At 49.1% G+C, this 18,969-nt stretch overlaps 1 long non-coding RNA gene across 2 annotated transcripts; it reads right to left on the reverse strand.

The window, feature by feature from the left end:
• Nucleotides 1-6,296: 6,296 nt before the first annotated feature.
• On the reverse strand, nt 6,297-18,321 carry LOC136600970 (uncharacterized). 2 transcript variants are annotated; one of them, XR_010789275.1, is made up of 3 exons: nt 18,126-18,321; nt 8,412-8,563; nt 6,297-6,990 (listed from the first exon to the last, which is right to left on the reverse strand). It is a non-coding gene; the product is annotated as an uncharacterized lncRNA (long non-coding RNA). The 2 variants fall into 2 exon arrangements; XR_010789276.1 differs by lacking the exon at nt 18,126-18,321 and adding an exon at nt 9,347-9,643.
• Between the last annotated feature and the right edge of the window lie 648 nt (nt 18,322-18,969).

Consider the following 18,969-nt stretch of genomic DNA (forward strand, 5'->3'; position numbering starts at 1 on the left):
TGTCCCTGTAGTATTAATGCAGGGCGCAATGCTCTGCACGGCCGAGATACCAAAAAAAAAAACGGGTGCAACACTGCAAAAAAGCAGCCTACACAGTACTGCACACGGTTAGATGTGGCCCTAAGAAGGACCGTTGGGGTTCTTGAAGCCTACACTAACTCCTAACACTCTCCCTATAGCAGCTCCAACACGATAGCACTTTCCTTCAGCTATGTCAGAACGCATCTGTGGCGAGCCGCGGGAGGGGCCGATTTTTATACTCGGGTGACACCTGATCTCCCCAGCCACTCACAGCAGGGGGGTGGTATAGGGCTGGAACATCACAGGAGGAAGTTGTAATGCCTTCCCTGTCTTTCAATTGGCCAGAAAAGCGCGCTAACGTCTCAGAGATGAAAGTGAAAGTAACCCGAACACCGCGTGGTGCTCGTTACGAGTAACGAGCATCCCGAACACCCTAATATTCGCCTGAGCATCAAGCTCGGACGAGTACGTTCGCTCATCTCTAGTCTTTACACATTGTTTCATCAACCCAAGTTTGATGTTCAGTGGTGGCAATATGTATCATATGTACTAATAGTTGGGTATTGTGCCCATCATGCACACCAGCACCAGGTGATAGCACATATATAGGTGATCACCACTTAACTTGATCAGCTGGTTTTAGGGCCCATTCAGATGGTTGTATGTGAGTTGTGCCTGAGATTCTCAGGTACGAAATGCATCAGAGAGCACAGGGACACACATCTTTGAACTGTCAGAACCCCTCGGGTAGGGGATATTGCTTGTCCAACTCTGGTCTGTGATATAGACCAAAATAGGACATATGCTTGTGAAATTATTGAATTATATTTCATGAAGTAGTGTTGTGTGCATAATATTTGTGCTGTGTGCATGGCAAGATGTACTTGTGCAAAAGACATGCATTGTAGTGAAATTTTACTAACAGGGTATCATATGCTGAGCATGTAGCTTTGTCATAATTAACCTTTGTAATGTCTTACTAAGAGAGAAGTATAACACATGCTGTAGACTTTGAATTGTTAACCTTGTGGGGGTTGCCACACTATATAACCCCTCGCATTGGAGCAATGAAACAGAAGAGCTTAGAAACATCACTTAAGTATGTCTCATTGTTTTCTTCTCCAATGCATCAAATGATAATTAGGCATGCCTGATTGATAAGCCTGCAATACCCTTCTAGTATCACCTAAGTTAAGTGATTACACTAACAGACAATCAGGCCTAGTGAAAAAATGTTTGTGTTCATAGCCAAATTGGCTTTAATGGGTCTGTGTGATGCCCGTAAAATGCGTTAAGAGCAGCCAGATGGTAAATGCTCCCAAGAAGAGTGCCCATCCCCCCCCCCCCCCCCCCCTTACTTCCTATCTTCTATTTTATTGAGGTGCGGATTCCATCAACATTAATCTCATGGTACAAATAAGCACTATAAAGAAATAATGTTAAAATACAGGACTTTGGCATAAAATATATCTTTAATTTAGGATGTTAGATTATAAATTAAAATATAATATATAAAAAAAAATAAAAACAAATCTAAAAATAAACTAAAAAAAACAACAATGTTGGTTGCTGGCACCTGTTGGTATTAGGTGTTCTTAGTAGCAGGTGTTATTATTGGCAGGTGGCAGCAGTAGGTGGTATCTATTGTTGGTTGGTGGCTGCAGCTGCTTTAGGTGCTCTTGGCAGCAGGTGGTATCTATTGTTGGTTGGTGGCACCAGGTGGTATTAGGTGTTCTTAGCAGCAGGTATTATTATTGGTAGGTGGCAGCAGCAGGTGGTATATATTGTTGGTTGGTGGTACCAGGTGGTATTAGGTGTTCTTAGCAGCAGGTGTTATTATTGGTAGGTGGCAGCAGCAGGTGGTATCTATTGTTGGTTGGTGGCACCAGGTGGTATTAGGTGTTCTTAGCAACAGGTGTTATTATTGGTAGGTTGCAGCAGCAGGTGGTATCTATTGTTGGTTGGTGGCTGCAGCAGGTGGTATCTATTGTTGGTTGGTGGTACCAGGTGGTATTAGGTGTTCTTAGCAGCAGGTGTTATTATTGGTAGGTGGCAGCAGCAGGTGGTATCTGTTGTTGGTTGGTGGCTGCAGCAGGTGGTATCTATTATTGGATGGTGGCACCAGGTGGTATTAGGTGTTCTTAGCAGCAGGTGTTATTATTGGTAGGTGGCAGCAGTAGGTGGTATCTATTGTTGGTTGGTGGCGTCAGCAGGTGGTATCTATTGTTGGTTGGGGGCACCAGGTGGTATTAGGTATTCTTAGCAGCAGGTGTTATTATTGGTAGGTGGCAGCAATAGGTGGTATCTATTGTTGGTTGGTGGCTGCAGCAAGTGGTATTCATAGCTGGTTGGTGGCTGCAGGTGGTATTAGGTATTCTTGGCAGCAGGTGGTATCTATTGTTGGTTGGTGGCACCAGGTGGTATTAGGTGTTCTTAGCAGCAGGTATTATTATTGGTAGGTGGCAGCAGCAGGTGGTATCTATTGTTGGTTGGTGGCACCAGGTGGTATTAGGTGTTCTTAGCAACAGGTATTATTATTGGTAGGTGGCAGCAGCAGGTGGTATCTATTGTTGGTTGGTGGTACCAGGTGGTATTAGGTGTTCTTAGCAGCAGGTGTTATTATTGGTAGGTGGCAGCAGTAGGTGGTATCTATTGTTGGTTGGTGGCTGCAGCAAGTGGTATTCATAGCTGGTTGGTGGCTGCAGGTGGTATTAGGTATTCTTGGCAGCAGGTGGTATCTATTGTTGATTGGTGGCTGCAGGTGGTATTAGGTGTTCTTGGCAGCAGGTGGTATCTATTGTTGATTGGTGGCTGCAGGTGGTATTAGGTGTTCCTGGCAGCAGATGGTTTTTTATCTTGGCTGATGGCAACAGATGGTATTTGCTGCTGTTTGACATCTCCCCTGATGTTATGGGGAATGTCACTTCCTGCAAAAGGAAAACGTAAAGACAATCTAGTTAAACCTTCTTTTAAGCTATAGGCAGTGTGGTAGCACAGATGGCCTGCAGAGGGCAGTAAAGCAGTAATTCTGCTAGTAAATTACAGAAAACCCTTGTGTGGGTATGGCAGGGAGGATGCAGGCAAGGAAAATGCTGTACAGCCCTGCTGAGGTGATCTAGTGTTTGTTTGTTTCTACTGCAGCTAGGGCTTATTTCAGGGTTAGGGCTTATGTTTCAAGTTCCCCTGAAAATCCCATCTAATCTTATAGGCCGTGTCTATTTTACAGGACAAAATGAACGGCAGGAAAAAACATCAGACACGTTCACTGTTGAGAATGAAGTCATAAGACCAGAGGAAGAGTAAGTTCTTGTAGTTTATCATAAAAGTTTTATGTTGTTTGTTATGCATTTGCATTAAAAACCAATGAACTAAATAGTTAGAAATCTGACACTTAAAAACTGATCAGCTAGATCTAGACTCAGGGGCATAGCTATAGGGGATGCAGAGGTAGCAGTCACTACCGGGGCCTGAAGCTTTATAAGAAAAAATACCAACTTTATTAGCGATGCTTGTGCCGGGCACACACACTGACGTCAGTGTGCGCACCTGGGATCATACTTCCCTGACCTCTTCTCATTGTTTCCTTAGGAGGAGTGGAGAAGAAAAGAAGCTCCATCAGCTCGAGCGTCCCGCAGCAGCGCTGAGAAGGGTAAGGGTGTCGATAAGACTGCAAAGAGGAGGTAAGTATATGGGTCTCAGGGGGAAAGGGCTACTACTACTGGGGCTACTGTGGGGTTAATATTACTACTGGGGCCAATATAGGGGACACTATTAGTAATAGTTTGGCCCCAGTAACATTTACTGTTGAGGATGAAAGACCTGAGGAAGAGGAAGTTCTTGTAGTTTTTTATATGAGTTTTATGCTGTTCATTATGCGTTTGCATTAACAAGCAGTGAGCTAAATAGGTAGAAATTCGACACTTAAAAACAATGCGCCAAAGCTAGGACATGGTGAGCTGTGACAAGCCATCACTTAACCCTCCCAGCTCTCCATGTATTTCAGGTGTCCGAGTCTTCATTTGGGACGCTGCAAGGTCACTATGGTCTTTGGTTCCAATCTGTGATGTCAAAGACGCTGCAGGTATATAAAGTGATGTTACAGTGAGAGGAACTCATTCTGTATAGAAAGTGAGAAAGAGAAGAGAAAATGTTCGTGAAAATGATATTAATGACTCTGCTGCTATTACCATCAGTGCATGCAGGTCCAATCTTCAGCAAAAAATATGAAGGTAACTACATTTGTAGCCGCCCATCCTTACATCCCAAATAACAACTCATTTAGGAATCCGCAGTTGTAATACTAACGACCTAATGAATAAAAGGCAGATTATTAATAACTTCTATTGTTTCTTCTTTTCTAGATGTACCAAGAAAGAAAATAGAAGAGACGCCGACCATTATAGATCGAATAGAGGATAACATCAGATTTATTTTACCCGCTGTTGCCCCCTACTTCTTGGTACTCGTATATGCGGTGGGCGAGTGTCTTTATGAGAGGTATAAGTAAGTATTGCAAACCGTAGACACAAGACCCCCCAAATATGGCCGAATTGCATTTTCTTTTCTATTTCACTCCAGTTTTTTAGAGTGGAGCGAACAATCTGAAAATGCAAAAAAAGCTCCATGTCCTTAAGGGGTTAAAGGGTATATTTTAGTGTACGGTACACTTCTTGTGGCTTGTTTTACTGCACGGACTCACAAAGTGACTTCTAATTTTCCAACTTTACAGGAAAAAGAAGATGGATGACATCTCAACAGATGACATCGAGAGTGGAAGATCATCCAAACCCACAGAAATCAGCAGCGAATCCAACGGTAAATGCTGCAGTGGAGTCAAATCACTGTGCATTATATGAACATCTAATCTTATAGGCCGTGTCTATTCTACAGGACAAAATAGACAAGAAGAAAAACTTCCCGACACATACACTGTTGAGGATGAAGTCAAAAGACCAAAGGAAGCGGAAGTTCTTGTAGTTTTTTATATGCGTTTTAAGTTGTTCGTTATGGAGGACTGTAGAAGGACTTGCGCAGACACGACAAGAAGTTTTTTTCTTACTGCAGGTTGACCATTGCAAACTTTGACAAGTTGCTGGAGATTCTGTGACCCCATCTGACGTACTGGGATCATTGCACAAATTATTTTTTTAGCTAGTGTTTTTGGCTTTTTTGATAGTTAGGGACTCGCAAGAAAATGAGGACCCTTGACGTGGGCTTGCGAGCTTACATAATATGGTGAATTTAGCAAAATCACTCCTGAAAAAGAAGTGATGTATATTTGCTACATTTGCCCGTATTATAAACTAATACCTCATTTGGTTTATCTTAGGGATAACATAGGGAGAAGATCGCAATCCTCTGCCACTGCTGTGACAGGGGATTATTTCATCCTTGCAGGGAATCCCCTCATCACTGAATACTGTGACAGCACTGTCACAGTGTTGAGTGATGAGGGAAATCCCCGTAGAGATAAAGAAATCCCCTGCCACAGCAGTGGCAGAGGATCGCGATGCTATCCCATTGCTTTCAATGGGGTTGGCACTGCTGCTGCTCCATTGGAAGCAATTGGATAAAGGCATCCTCTGTGTTGATGATTTTTGGTGGGGGTGGGGGCTAGAAATACAAGCCCTACTCCGAAAACAATTCATAGCTGCAGAAAAAAAAACTAAACACCACTTTAGATGCACCAATCAGAGGCAGTGCTTTCAGGAGGTGCGATTTTTCAATCCACGACCAGAAGAGATGCTGAAGAAGAGGACCTGGGAGAAGTTCTGCTAGAGATGACCGCACTTCTAAGGTGATGTATTTCTTTATTTTTTGGTCTGCAGCTAGGGATTATTTTTGGGATAGGGCTTATATTTCAAGCCCCTCCCCCTCCACACACACACACACACACACACCAGAAAATTATCGCTGCGGGGAGTCCCCTCATCAATGAACACTGTACTAGTGCTGTCACAGTGTTCAGTGATGAGGGGATGCCCCGTGGAGATGAAGCAATGCCCTGCTATGGCAGCTGTGGCAGGGGATTCCATCAGTGTGATGCGGCGCTCTGATTTTTGCACAATGTCCTATCTTTTACAGGTGCATTTTCTTTTGCGCTTGTAGTAAATGGACATCGGTTGTAATAGAGCCATTTTTTTGCATATCTACTTATGTGCGCAAAAAAATTGCTTGTTTCACTGCGGCGTCAAAAATGAAACAAAAACACAATATTTTTATTAAAAAAAGTTTTATTATTTTCTGTTTTTAAAAATACACAACAAAGACTTAACTTCAATTTTTTTTAAACAAAGATGCCTCTAGACTTTGGTCCTGGGGATCTGTGTCACTGCCTGAAGCTGTAGATCACATAGAGGGCGCAGCTGACTGTTGTGGAGTTTGCTCCAGTGATGAGGGGATCCCCTGGTAGAAGACAGATGCCGTACGGCTGGCGGGTGTGCATATTGCCATGAGGATGACGGGGTTGGTATGCACCATATTCATGGCTATGGTACTGCTGAGGTGGGGGTGTTGCTGGTGGAGGGGTGGGGGGAGGTGGAAGTGGAGGCTGCATATTGGCATGCACACATTGTTGATGGTGCAGCCTGAACTGCTTGATATTATAGTGCAGCTCATAGGGTACCTTTGGGGGGCAAGACATTTCTAACAGGTGAAGGACTTCTCCTTGATTCGTTAGCCGCCAGTGTTCGGGCATGGTTCTTAGAATTAAGGCCACTAAATAATTGGGCCGCATCATTCGGAGGGCTTTGGTGCTCAAGAAGTGCCATGACCTGTTTTTTGCATCTCTTCCTGCCTCTGTACTGATGCTACAACTGGGGCATTTACTGGCATCGCAGCTGCGGGGTCTTCCCACTCTCCTTGGAAGCAGTTGGCTGCTGACGGATGGCACACTGTCGTGCTCCTCTACTGTAGGCTGTTGAGGCAGCACCTGCTTCTTGCTGCGGGCTCGGCAAATTATCACTAGATCTGTGGAGAGAAAGCACTTTTTAGTAAACGCGTCTGGACCGTAATGCATGAAAAACAGCTCAACTGCAAACCGGCACGTCACCAGGCATTTGTGCTTTTTCTATTTCCCATTTTTTCCTTCCCCCTTTTTAAAAATTGAAACTCATCTATTAATCGGCAGCTGAGTGAGGACTCGCTTCTGCGGGACGAGTTGTATGTTCAAATGTTTGTATGTTCAAATGCTACAATGTAACGTCCTTCAAAACTTTTGAAAACTTTCTGGAGAGAATTAGACAGAAGAAGAAACTTCTCCATCTCTCGGTGCGTCTTGTTTTGATGGCATTTCTATTGTTCTTGTCCCTCTTTGTTTCTAGCCGTGAGCCGTAAATACTGTTTATTTTATGTATCGGACTGTTAGAATGTAAATTTGTTAAAATGCAATAAAAAGTAATGATAGAGTAGTAAATATTCTAAAACGGTCCCGCTGGAAACTACGGGGCCCTCAGACAACCATGCTGACAGTAAAATGAAGAAGCTATTGCGCTCTGAAGATGGCGGCAGGCATTAATTAAAGGAAATAAATAGCTTTGAAAAAAATTTGTTTCGTCGTACCGACCCATAACAGAAGTTTTCATGTCATTTTTGTTGCAGTTTGTGCGCTGCAGGCACAAGACACACTGAAAGAGGGCAGAATATCTTTTTTTGCCCCATTTCTCTCCTGTAGAATTTTTCCTAATGTTTCAGTGCATTAGTAGCATTAAAAAATACACCGCGTCCCACAAAAAACAAACCCTCCTACAGCGACGCGATGGATGAATAAAACAGGATTTTTTAAAAAGGGGGCAGGAAAAAGCTAAAATGGAAAAAACCTTGGACACTAAGGGGTTAAAGGGTTAACAGCTCCGAAGAGCCACACAGCTTATCGGAGTTGTTGCTGCTGGGTGTTGGCTGTAAGATACAGCTGGTGCCCGCGTGTTATGGAGGGAGATCACGGTGCGGTCTCTCTTAAAAAATTGTTCCGGCGATACAGGATTTAAAAACACAGCAGGCTTACATGTCAGCAAGTCCCAACTATTACCGCCTTTCCCTGAAGGCATGCCCTAGCTATGCTACAAAACAAGACTTTACCTAGCAGGGGCGGTCCAGGTCCCTCCCGCTACATTGAATAGCTGCGCCACGATGCTCGAGAACCAATCCGAGCCATCGCTTCCTGGAGACGGAGTTTACAAACACTGTTACCAGGAAGCAATCTCTAGTCGGCCACCGAGGACTGATGGGATTGCGTCGTAGACCAGTGGGACGGACCTGGACCATGTCTGCTAGGAAAACATGATAAGACATTCCCAAAAAATAAGACGCAGTTCCACTTTTGGGCTAAACATGGGGGTCTTATTTTGGGTAAATACGGCATTCGTACATTTCTTCAGCTGCTGTGTACTTACTCTCTCATGCCCATGCTTGGTGCCGGGTACATTCATTGCTGCAGGTAGATATATGGTCGTTTTGTTCTTCCTCCAGCTCTGCTCCTTCGGACCGCTGTGTATTCTTCTCGGAATTGATCCTGCGCTCCTCCACTTTCCCTTTAATTCTTCCACTGCAATAGATCAAAGAAGCAAACATAAGCATTCTGTGTGCATGTGTCTGCATGTCAGCTTGTGTGCAAGTGTCTGCTTGCATGTATGTCTGTATGTCAAATATGCATGCATGGATCTCTTTGCATGTCAGTTTGCATGCATGTGTACATATGTTCATGTGTCTGCATCATTTGTGTAGGTGTTTGCATGTATGCAAGTGATGGCTGATAAGTAGCAGTCAGTACTTACGCAATTCTTTTTCTTGCTCGTGTCATTGGGGTACACAGCAAAGACCGTGGGATATAGCTTCTGCCACTAGGAGGCGACACTAAGCACAAAAAGTTAGCCCCGCCCTCTGGCTATATCCCTCCTGCCGTCAGCAGGCTAATTAGTTTTTAGCTTAGTGTCTCGTAGGAGGACGGTTGTGCCCGTTAGGGCTGCTTTAAGGGCCAGGGTTAGACGGAGAGGCAGGACGCTCCCCATCAAACCCGAACGGAGAGGAGGGCGAACAACCTCGGGTTTGTCCAGGTTGCTTCTTGCCCGGCCCGCCTCAGAAGGAAAGGTGGCACATCCGGGTCGTATATATCCACATGTGGCCCGCCAGCGTGAGCCCCCCTATGTTTGGTGCAGAGGTCTGCATCCCCTTCCCATGGGCAGGCGATGTTACAGGGGTAGGCTGCTGGAACTGGGGAGCCGCCTTATCTTCCAGCAAGAACGCAGGAGGTAAGTATGTGCTGGCGACCCCCCCTCCCCTCCCCTCTCCCTTCCCTGGCTCTCCCAGTATGTCGCTTTTGCATGCGTACCTTGTGGGCTGCAGCGAGGCGCAGGCATAGGCGTAGGCGGACAGGCTCCTTTTCGCGGGGGTTGTATCCGCTATGTATGGCTGCGGATATTCAGGGCACTGGTTTCAGGCACAAGCCGGCGGGGGGGCGTGGCCTCGTAGGCATGGCACCTCAGGCGGCGGCAGCAACAACTTCAGGATGCCCTGGTCTTCCGGCTCCCTGCATGGGCTCCCGGCAGGAGTTCCTGCGATGTAGGGGCTCAGTGGAGGGGCTGCAGTGCAGCCCCGGGCGAGGCAATGCCGGGAGCGGAGGGGGCGTGGCCACGCCCACGTGACGTGTGGGGGCGTGGCTTCACGGTGATCCCTCCGTGGGGGCGTGGCCACGCCCGTGTCACGCTGGGGGCGTGGCCTCGTGGCGTGGGTGCGGCAGAATGCTGCCTTCATTGACTCCATGTAGGGGGCGTGGCCTTATCGGCAATGCACGCCGCCCTGCCCCTCCCCATTCCTCCCTTAGCACAGGTGAAGGGGGATGACATCAGAGAAGCAGCCTATTGGGGACAGCGCGCCAGGACTTAAAAACCTCCCTGCTGCTCCACTCCTTGCTGCCTTTTCTGCTCAGCTTATACGCTGCACAGCTCAAGCTTCAGGAAAAGAAAGCCCTTCAGCACCTGCAGTCTCCCAACCCAGCGGCTCCCCGGACCTCTTCGGACCTCGGCAAGGACCTGGGTAAGCTCTGCCTGGCGGCTAGCTCCCCTCTTTCACTGCGTATCCCTCCTGCCGGCGGTTGGCATAGCAGAGGATAGCTCGCAGTTTTCTTTGCACGGTGAAACCCCAGCACCATGTCTGACCCCAGAGCCCTGGAAGCTGGACCAGGGACAGCAAGAGTAACGCACTTTGCTTGCTCACGCTGTAACCTAAAGTTCGCATGCGGACAGGCTGAGCCCTTTTGTAGAGATTGTTCCCCTGCGAAACAGGCGGCTGGGCAGGGCATCCGCCCCGCAGTTCAGCCCCCAGCTGTGGCCGAGCCGGAATGGGCCCGCTCCTTGTCAATGGCGGTGTCTGACCTCACTCGGGCATCTGGCGCAATTTTGGAAAGGTTAGCGCAGGACGCCACCGGTTCACATGAGGAGGGTGGCCGTAGACGTAAACAGGTCAGGCCTTCGGACTCACGGCGGCCCTCCCGATCACCATCCTCCTCGTCGCTTTTACGCTCTTCTGGCACTAGGTCACGGCGCTTGTCGGCAGAAGAGGATGTTTCGGACGAGGAATGGTCTGAATCTTCCTCAGACTCTGTTGTGGAGGAGGATCAGGTCCCAAAATTTTCTGCGATGGTGGAGAGCTTAGTGGTTGCAGTGCGTGACACTTTTCAGCTCACTGAACAGGAACCACAGGCATCTGGAATATCGTTTTCTTTCAGGCAGCCTAGACGCTCTCCAAAAACCTTTCCTCCTCATGAGGACTTTGACAAGGTCCTATCTAAGGAGTGGAAGGCACCGAATAAGCGTTTTTCCAAGATAGGTTACTTGGACGGGAAATACCCCTTCCCGCAGGATTTAGTGGAGAAGTGGTCGGTCCCACCACTAGTGGATCCACCCATTTTGCGCCTGGCTAAGCACACGGTGCTACCCACGGCACAGTCCTCCTCCCTCAGGGATCCCAAGGATCGAGGAGTCGAGGCCTTAGCAAAGACCGTTTTTGAGGCGGCAGGGTCAGCTCTTAGGCCTGTGTTTGCCTCGTCCTGGGTCAGTAAGGCTGTTACTGACTGGGCAAAGCGGTTACGAGAAGGAATCCTCGAAGGGGCAGCGTCCGAGGATCTGGTGGGCATTACACACCAGATTGAACAAGCGGGCATGTTTCTCTGTGAGGCCTCTATGGATACAGCCAGGCTGGCGGCCCGAGCCTCCGCGGCATCGGTGGCGACTCGCCGGACCCTATGGTTAAAATCGTGGGATGCGGACGCTTCCTCCAAGGGGTCGTTGATCAGTATGCCCTTTGTAGGATCTCGTCTGTTCGGCGCCAAGCTAGACGAGCTAATCTCAGAGGCTACGGGGGGAAAGAGCTCGCTTTTGCCGCAGAACCGTCCAAAGCGGTCATCTCCGCAGCACAGACGTTTTCGTTCCTATCGCCGGACGAGTCCTCGTAGGGTGGAGAGGATGGGTCCACAGGAGCGGGAACAAAGGAAGGTTCCTTCCTTTAAACCAAAGTCCTCTTGGCGGGGGCCCCAGCCCGCAAAGGGTACCAAAAGCAAGCCCTCCGCATGAGGGACTGCCCCCACCTGTTTCGGACAAGGTGGGGGGACGGCTTCTCCAATTCAGCCAGGTCTGGTCATCTCAGATCTCAGACACTTGGGTACAGGAGGTCGTGTCCAAGGGCTATGCGATAGAGTTCCTTTCACAACCGCACGATCGCTTCTTTCGGTCCAGAACCCCGGGGGACCCAGGGAAGGCAGCAGCTTTTCTCGGAGCGGTCCGCTCTCTTTATTTACAGGGGGTGGTGGTGCGAGTGCCCCCCGAACAATACTTCACGGGGTTCTACTCAAATCTTTTTGTGGTCCCCAAAAAGGACGGCTCCGTCCGTCCGGTTCTGGACCTAAAGAAGCTGAACAGGTTCGTAGCGGTCCGTCATTTCCGCATGGAGTCGGTACGAGCGGTCATCGCATCCTTGGAGGCAGGGGAATTCCTGTCTTTGATAGACATCCAGGATGCATATTTACATATCCCCATTTGTCAGGCGCACCAGCGCTTCCTCCGGTTCGCAGTACAGGAAGAGCACTTCCAATTTGCGGCATTGCCATTCGGGCTGGCGACAGCTCCCAGGGTGTTTACAAGAGTCTTAGCGGCAGTGATGGCAATCTTGCATTCCAGGGGGGTTGTTGCCATGCCGTATCTAGACGACATTCTGGTGAAAGCCCCGACCCAGCGGGACAACCTGGAGAGCCTGCAGATTGCCCTGGACACGCTTACCAGGTTCGGTTGGCTGATCAATTTCAAGAAATCGTCTCTTGTGCCAGCTCAACGCATGCAGTACCTGGGGATGTGCTTCGACACGGCACGAGGTCGAGTGATTCTCCCGGAAGCAAAATGTCAGCTGCTTCAGAGGCAGGTGCGGTCCCTTCTATCGCAGCGACCGGTGGCGATCTGCCATGCGATGAGGGTTTTGGGACTGATGGTATCGTCTTTCGAGGCGATTCCATTTTCCCAGTTCCACTCCCGCCCCCTGCAGTGGGCGATACTGTCAAGGTGGGACAGGTTAGCACGATCCCTCGAGCGGAAGATAAGGATTCCTCCAGGTGTTCAGCAGTCGCTCCAGTGGTGGTTGGACTCGCCACGTATCCAGCAGGGCAGGTCGTTCCTGCCCCTGCAGTGGCAGGTGCTGGCTACAGATGCCAGCATGACAGGCTGGGGGTGCACGCTGGGGGATCTGGTAGCACAGGGAACCTGGTCCACGCAGGAGTCCTGTCTCCAGATAAACGTCCTGGAGCTGCGAGCAATACTCCGGGCCTTGCAGCATTTCGTGCACCGGCTGGAGGGAACTCCAGTGCGAATCCAGTCAGACAATGCGACCGCGGTGGCTTACATAAACCATCAAGGCGGGACCCGCAGCAGGGGAGCCATGAAGGAAGTAGAGGAAATTCTGTCATGGGCCGAGAAACATCTTCCAGCGATATCGGCAGTCTTCATTCCCGGGGTCGAAAATTGGGCGGCCGACTTCCTCAGCAGGAAGGAGGTCGACCCAGGAGAATGGGGGCTACATCCCGAGGTATTTCAGGAAGTATGCCTAAGATGGGGTCAGCCAGACGTGGACCTGATGGCGTCTCGCTTCAATCAGAAGCTTCCAGCCTATCTGGCCAGGTCAAGGGACCCCAGAGCTCTAGCAGCAGATGCGCTAACGGCTCCATGGACGGGGTTTCATTACCCCTATGTCTTCCCACCAATTCCTCTCATTCCACGGTTGCTCAGGAGAATCAGGAAGGAAGGGCTACCTGTGATTCTCATAGCCCCAGATTGGCCGCGAAGAACGTGGTACGCGGAGCTCATGGACATGGTAGCAGACGCGCCCTGGCGATTACCCCTGCGAAAGGATCTTCTCTCCCAGGGTCCCCTCTACCACCAGAATTTAGCTACACTGCGTTTGACGGCGTGGCAGTTGAGACCGCGGTACTGAGAGCAAGGGGCTTCTCAGACCCAGTTATCCAGACTATGATTAGGGCTAGGAAGCCGTCGTCATTGAAGGTATATCACCGGGTGTGGAGAACATTCTTTCGCTGGTGCGAGCAGAAAGGGGCGCACCCGATGCATTTTTCGTTGGCCCGTCTCCTGTCGTTTCTCCAAGACGGGTTGGGCTTGGGCCTGAGCCTCAGCTCCCTTAAGGGACAGGTTTCGGCTTTGTCAGTTTTGTTTCAGCGACCTTTGGCTTCAAGGTCGGCGGTGCGCACCTTTTTTCAGGGAGTTGCTCATACGGCACCCCCTTTCCGGTCTCCGGTGCCACCTTGGGACCTTAACCTGGTTCTGGATGCCTTGCAGGCCCATCCGTTTGAACCATTAGCGGAGGTACCGTGGCGCTTGCTATCTTGGAAGGTCGCTTTCCTTGTGGCAGTTACCTCCCTTCGTAGGGTTTCGGAGATTGCGGCACTATCGGCAAAACCACCCTTTACGGTTTTTCACCAGGATAAGGTGGTGTTGCGACCGGTGCAATCTTTTCTCCCAAAGGTGGTGTCTACCTTTCACATTAATGAGGACATTGTACTGCCATCATTTTGTCCAAAGGCGGTTCACCCTAGGGAACGGGCTCTGCACACCTTAGACCTAGTCCGCGCTCTAAGGACATATTTGGACCAGACAGCGTCCTTCCGGCGCTCGGATTCCCTGTTCGTGATACCGGATGGTCCGAGACGGGGCCTCGCGGCATCAAAGGTGACTATTGCTCGCTGGATCCGTTCAGCAGTGGTGGAAGCCTACCGGGCCAAGGGTGAGGCACCGCCATTCCAGGTGACGGCACATTCCGCCAGAGCAGTGGGGGCGTCATGGGCGGTAAGTCACGGTGCCTCAGTATCACAGGTGTGTAAGGCAGCTACCTGGGCATCCCTGCACACCTTTTCTAAGTTTTATCAGTTACATACGTTTGCGTCAGCCGACGCTTCGCTGGGTCGAAAGGTTTTACAGACGGCTGTAAACTGACCGCATGCGGTTATGATTTATTTGTACCCACCCTTGGGGACGGCTGTGGGACGTCCCACGGTCTTTGCTGTGTACCCCAATGACACGAGCGAGAAAAGAGGATTTTTTACTCACCGTAAAATCTCTTTCTCGTCTCGTCATTGGGGGACACAGCACCCACCCCTCTTTCTTTATATGACACAGTGGTGGTCCTGGTCGGACTCCGGATTCTGTAAGTCGCACATGGTGCTGCGTGGTTTTCATTACAGTTAAATTTTTTGTTGATGTGTCATATGACTAACTATTGTTGTCTCTCTGTTCCTGCATGGCTATTCCAACTGCTGGCATGACAAACTAATTAGCCTGCTGTCGGCAGGAGGGATATAGCCAGAGGGCGGGGCTAACTTTTTGTGCTTAGTGTCGCCTCCTAGTGGCAGAAGCTATATCCCACGGTCTTTGCTGTGTCCCCCAATGACGAGACGAGAAAGAGATTTTACGGTGAGTAAAAAATCCTCTTTTTGTGAGTTACCACGGCTGTAGTCCATTCCTCGTAAATCTTTTTAGCCAGTTCCTCCCACGACCTTTCTTTCCTATCCTTATTTTGATGCATCAGGACAACCAATTTCCCCGTGTCAAATTGTCATCTTGAGAAAATGGCAACCACAGGTCTTTACTTTCTGAAAACCAGCCTTTTCTCTAACCCCCTGGATAATCTCTGCCTTCAAATCCACAGTTCATGCGCAATTGAATTGCAATTGCACTGCGGATCATCCGCACCCATTGACTTCTATTGAGCCCACTCGCACAGGATCCGGACTGTAATGGAAAAAAATTGCTTGCCGCTGCGGGAGATTTACATATCAAATCTGCAAGCTTAAATTAGGTTGCGGATGCCAATGCTTGCCTATGGGAACTTTGACTTGCGGATCTCCTGCGCTGGTGACCAGTGCGGATTCCGAATACAAATCCGCCCATGGACATGAGCCTTAATACTCCCTGCAGCCACCAACCAATAAAGGATACCACCTGCTGCCAAGAACACCTAATACCATCTGCTGCCACCATCCAACAATGAATACCACCTGCTGCCAAGAACACCTAATACCATCTGCTGCGACCAACCAACAATAGATACCACCTGCTGCCAGGAACACATAATAGAAGCTGCAGCCACCAACCAACAATAGATACCACCTGCTGCCAGGAACACATAATAGAAGCTGCAGCCACCAACCAACAATGAATACCACCTGCTGCCAAAAACACCTAATACCATCTGCTGCAACCAACCAACAATGTATACCACCTGCTGCCCAAAAAACCCAAATACCATCTGCTGCAACCAACCAACAATAGTTACCACCTGCTGCCCAAAACACCTAATACCATCTGCTGTCACCAACCAACAATAGATACCACCTGCTGCCAAGAACACCTAATAGCACCTGCACTCACCAACCAACAATAGATACCATCTGCTGCCAGGAACACCAAATACCAGCTGCAGCCACCAACCAACAATAGATACCATCTGCTGCCAAGAACACCTAATACCACCTGCAGCCACCAACCAACAATAAATACCATCTGCTGCCAAGAACACCTAATACCACCTGCAGCCACCAACCAACAATAAATACCATCTGCTGCCAAGAACACCTAATACCAGCTGCAGCCACCAACCAACAATAGATACCATCTGCTGCCAAGAACACCTAATACCACCTGCAGCCACCAACCAACAATAAATACCATCTGCTGCCAAGAACACCTAATACCACCTGCACTCACCAACCAACAATAGATACCATCTGCTGCCAGGAACACCAAATACCAGCTGCAGCCACCAACCAACAATAGATACCATCTGCTGCCAAGAACACCTAATACCACCTGCAGCCACCAACCAACAATAAATACCATCTGCTGCCAAGAACACCTAATACCACCTGCAGCCACCAACCAACAATAAATACCATCTGCTGCCAAGAACACCTAATACCAGCTGCAGCCACCAACCAACAATAGATACCATCTGCTGCCAAGAACACCTAATACCACCTGCAGCCACCAACCAACAATAAATACCATCTGCTGCCAAGAACACCTAATACCAGCTGCAGCCACCAACCAACAATAGATACCACCTGCTGCCAAGAACACCTAATACCAGCTGCAGCCACCAACCAACAATAGATACTATCTGCTGCCATGAACACCTAATACCACCTGCAGCCACCAACCAACAATAGATACCACCTGCTGCCAAGAACACCTAATACCATCTGCTGCCACCAACCAACAATACCATCTGCTGCCAAGAACACTTAATACCACCTGCAGCCACCAACCAACAATAGATACCACCTTATTGCTTCCAGGTTTGACCAACTATACCAGTGATGGGGAACCTTTTAGAGACCGAGTGCCCAAACTGCAACCCAAAACCCACTTTTTTTTATCACAAAGTGCCAACATGTCAGGGGTGGGGCTTATCACCATGTATGACTTTACCCCCATCATTCTAAAAAGGACAGGGCCGCTTCAAAATAGACAGGGTGCAGACTTTGACTGCTTTTTGGATGCGGAAATACTGCAGAATGTCCTCAGCGGGAATTTCTGTGGAAAATTCGGCAGCATTTCCGCATCCAAAAAGCAGTCAAAATCTGCATCGTATTTTGAAGTGGCCCTGTCCTTTTCCACCACATGTAAACATACCCGAGCGATAATAGTGACCCCCCCCCAGCGGCCCCAGTGGTAATAGTGACTCCCACCCCACAAAAATAATAGTGACCCCCACAGCGGCCCCAGCGGTAATAGTGACTCCCCTAGCGATAAAAGTGACCCCACCAGCGGCCCTAGGGATAATAGTGACACCCCCTCAGTATAATAGTGATGCCCCCAGTATAACAGTGACACACACAGCGGCCCCCAGTGCAATAGTGACACCCCACAGCGGCCTCCAGTCTAGTAGTGACACCCCACAGCGCCCCTCCCAAGACCCACATACTTACCCCTTCCTCCTCCTCCTGGAAGCTCAGCTTCTCTTCTGGTTGGCGATGGTCCCGACACGCATATTAACTTTTTCTTCCCCACTTCTGCCACAATAGGCAATTCCCAGCAACCTGATTGGCTGTTTGGTGTATCAGCCAAGACAAACAACCAATCAGGTTGCTGGGAATTGCTGATTGGGGCAAAAGTGGGGAAGAAAAAGTTAATATGCTCCCGGCACACACTGCGAGGTCAGTGGGTTGCCGGACGCCTCCTCCCCCTGCTCTCGCGGAACCAAGTAGTAGGGGACGTCGGGGGAGGGCGGAGGAGGATCCTGGCTGCACATTGAAGTCACAGTGACGGGATCAGCGCGGCTAGCAGCGCTGTGAGTGAATGCCAGCAGGGGAGCCACGGCCCCTGCTGGTATTCACAAGTGGTGAGCGGCCGATGGCGGCGTGTGCCAGTAGGGAGGGCTCTGCGTGCCCCCTCTGGCACGTGTGCCATAGGTTCGCCACCACTGAACTAGAGGCATTGCTATGTATGATAAGACATTCCCCAAAAAATAGGACCCAGTTCCACTTTTGGGCTAAACATGAGGGTGTTATTTGGGGTAAGTACGGCATTCGTACATTTCTTCAGCTGCTGTGTACTTACTCTCTCATGCCCATGCTTGGTGCCGGGTACATTCATTGCTGCAGGTAGATATATGGTCGTTTTGTTCTTCCTCCAGCTCTGCTCCTCGGGACCGCTGTGTATTCTTCTCGGAATCGATCCTGCGCTCCTCCACTTTACCTTTAATTCTTCCACTGCAATAGATCAAAGAAGCAAACATAAGCATTCTGTGTGCATGTGTCTGCATGTCAGCTTGTGTGCAAGGGTCTGCTTGCATGTATGTCTGCATGTGCATGCATGTCTGCCTGCAGATATGCATGCATGGATCTCTTTGCATGTAAGTTTGCGTGTAATTATCTGCATGCATGTGTGCATATGTGCATGTGTCTGCATCATTTCTGTAGGTGTTGGCGGGTATGCAAGTGATGGCTGCTAAGTAGAAGTCAGTACTTACGCAATTCTTTTTGCGAGTTACCACGGCTGTAGTCCACTGCTCGTAAATCTTTTCAGCCACTTCCTCCCACGACCTTTCTTTCTTATCCTTATTTTGATACACTTCACTATTGGTGTCCCAAATAGCAGGATAAGGGGGACTACCCACTACAATTTTTTTTTCTACTGCGAAATTCACAGCGTTTTTTTTTTTCTTCTAATGTTAAAATCGCGGTCGCGAAAAATCACGATTTAGCAGTAAATTGCGATTTTGCGCGATCGCGAATTTAACATTACAAGTCCCATAGACCCCTGTAGAAAAAAAACGCGGGCAGTCACCCTTATCCTGCATCAGGACAACCAATTTCCCCACGTCAAATTGTCTGCTCATCTTGAGAAAATGGCTGCCACAGCTCTTTACTTCCTGAAACCCAGCCATTTCCCCACCCCCGGC

This window comes from Eleutherodactylus coqui, unplaced genomic scaffold, assembly GCF_035609145.1.
Source record: "Eleutherodactylus coqui strain aEleCoq1 unplaced genomic scaffold, aEleCoq1.hap1 HAP1_SCAFFOLD_36, whole genome shotgun sequence".
NCBI classification, from domain to species: domain Eukaryota; kingdom Metazoa; phylum Chordata; class Amphibia; order Anura; family Eleutherodactylidae; genus Eleutherodactylus; species Eleutherodactylus coqui.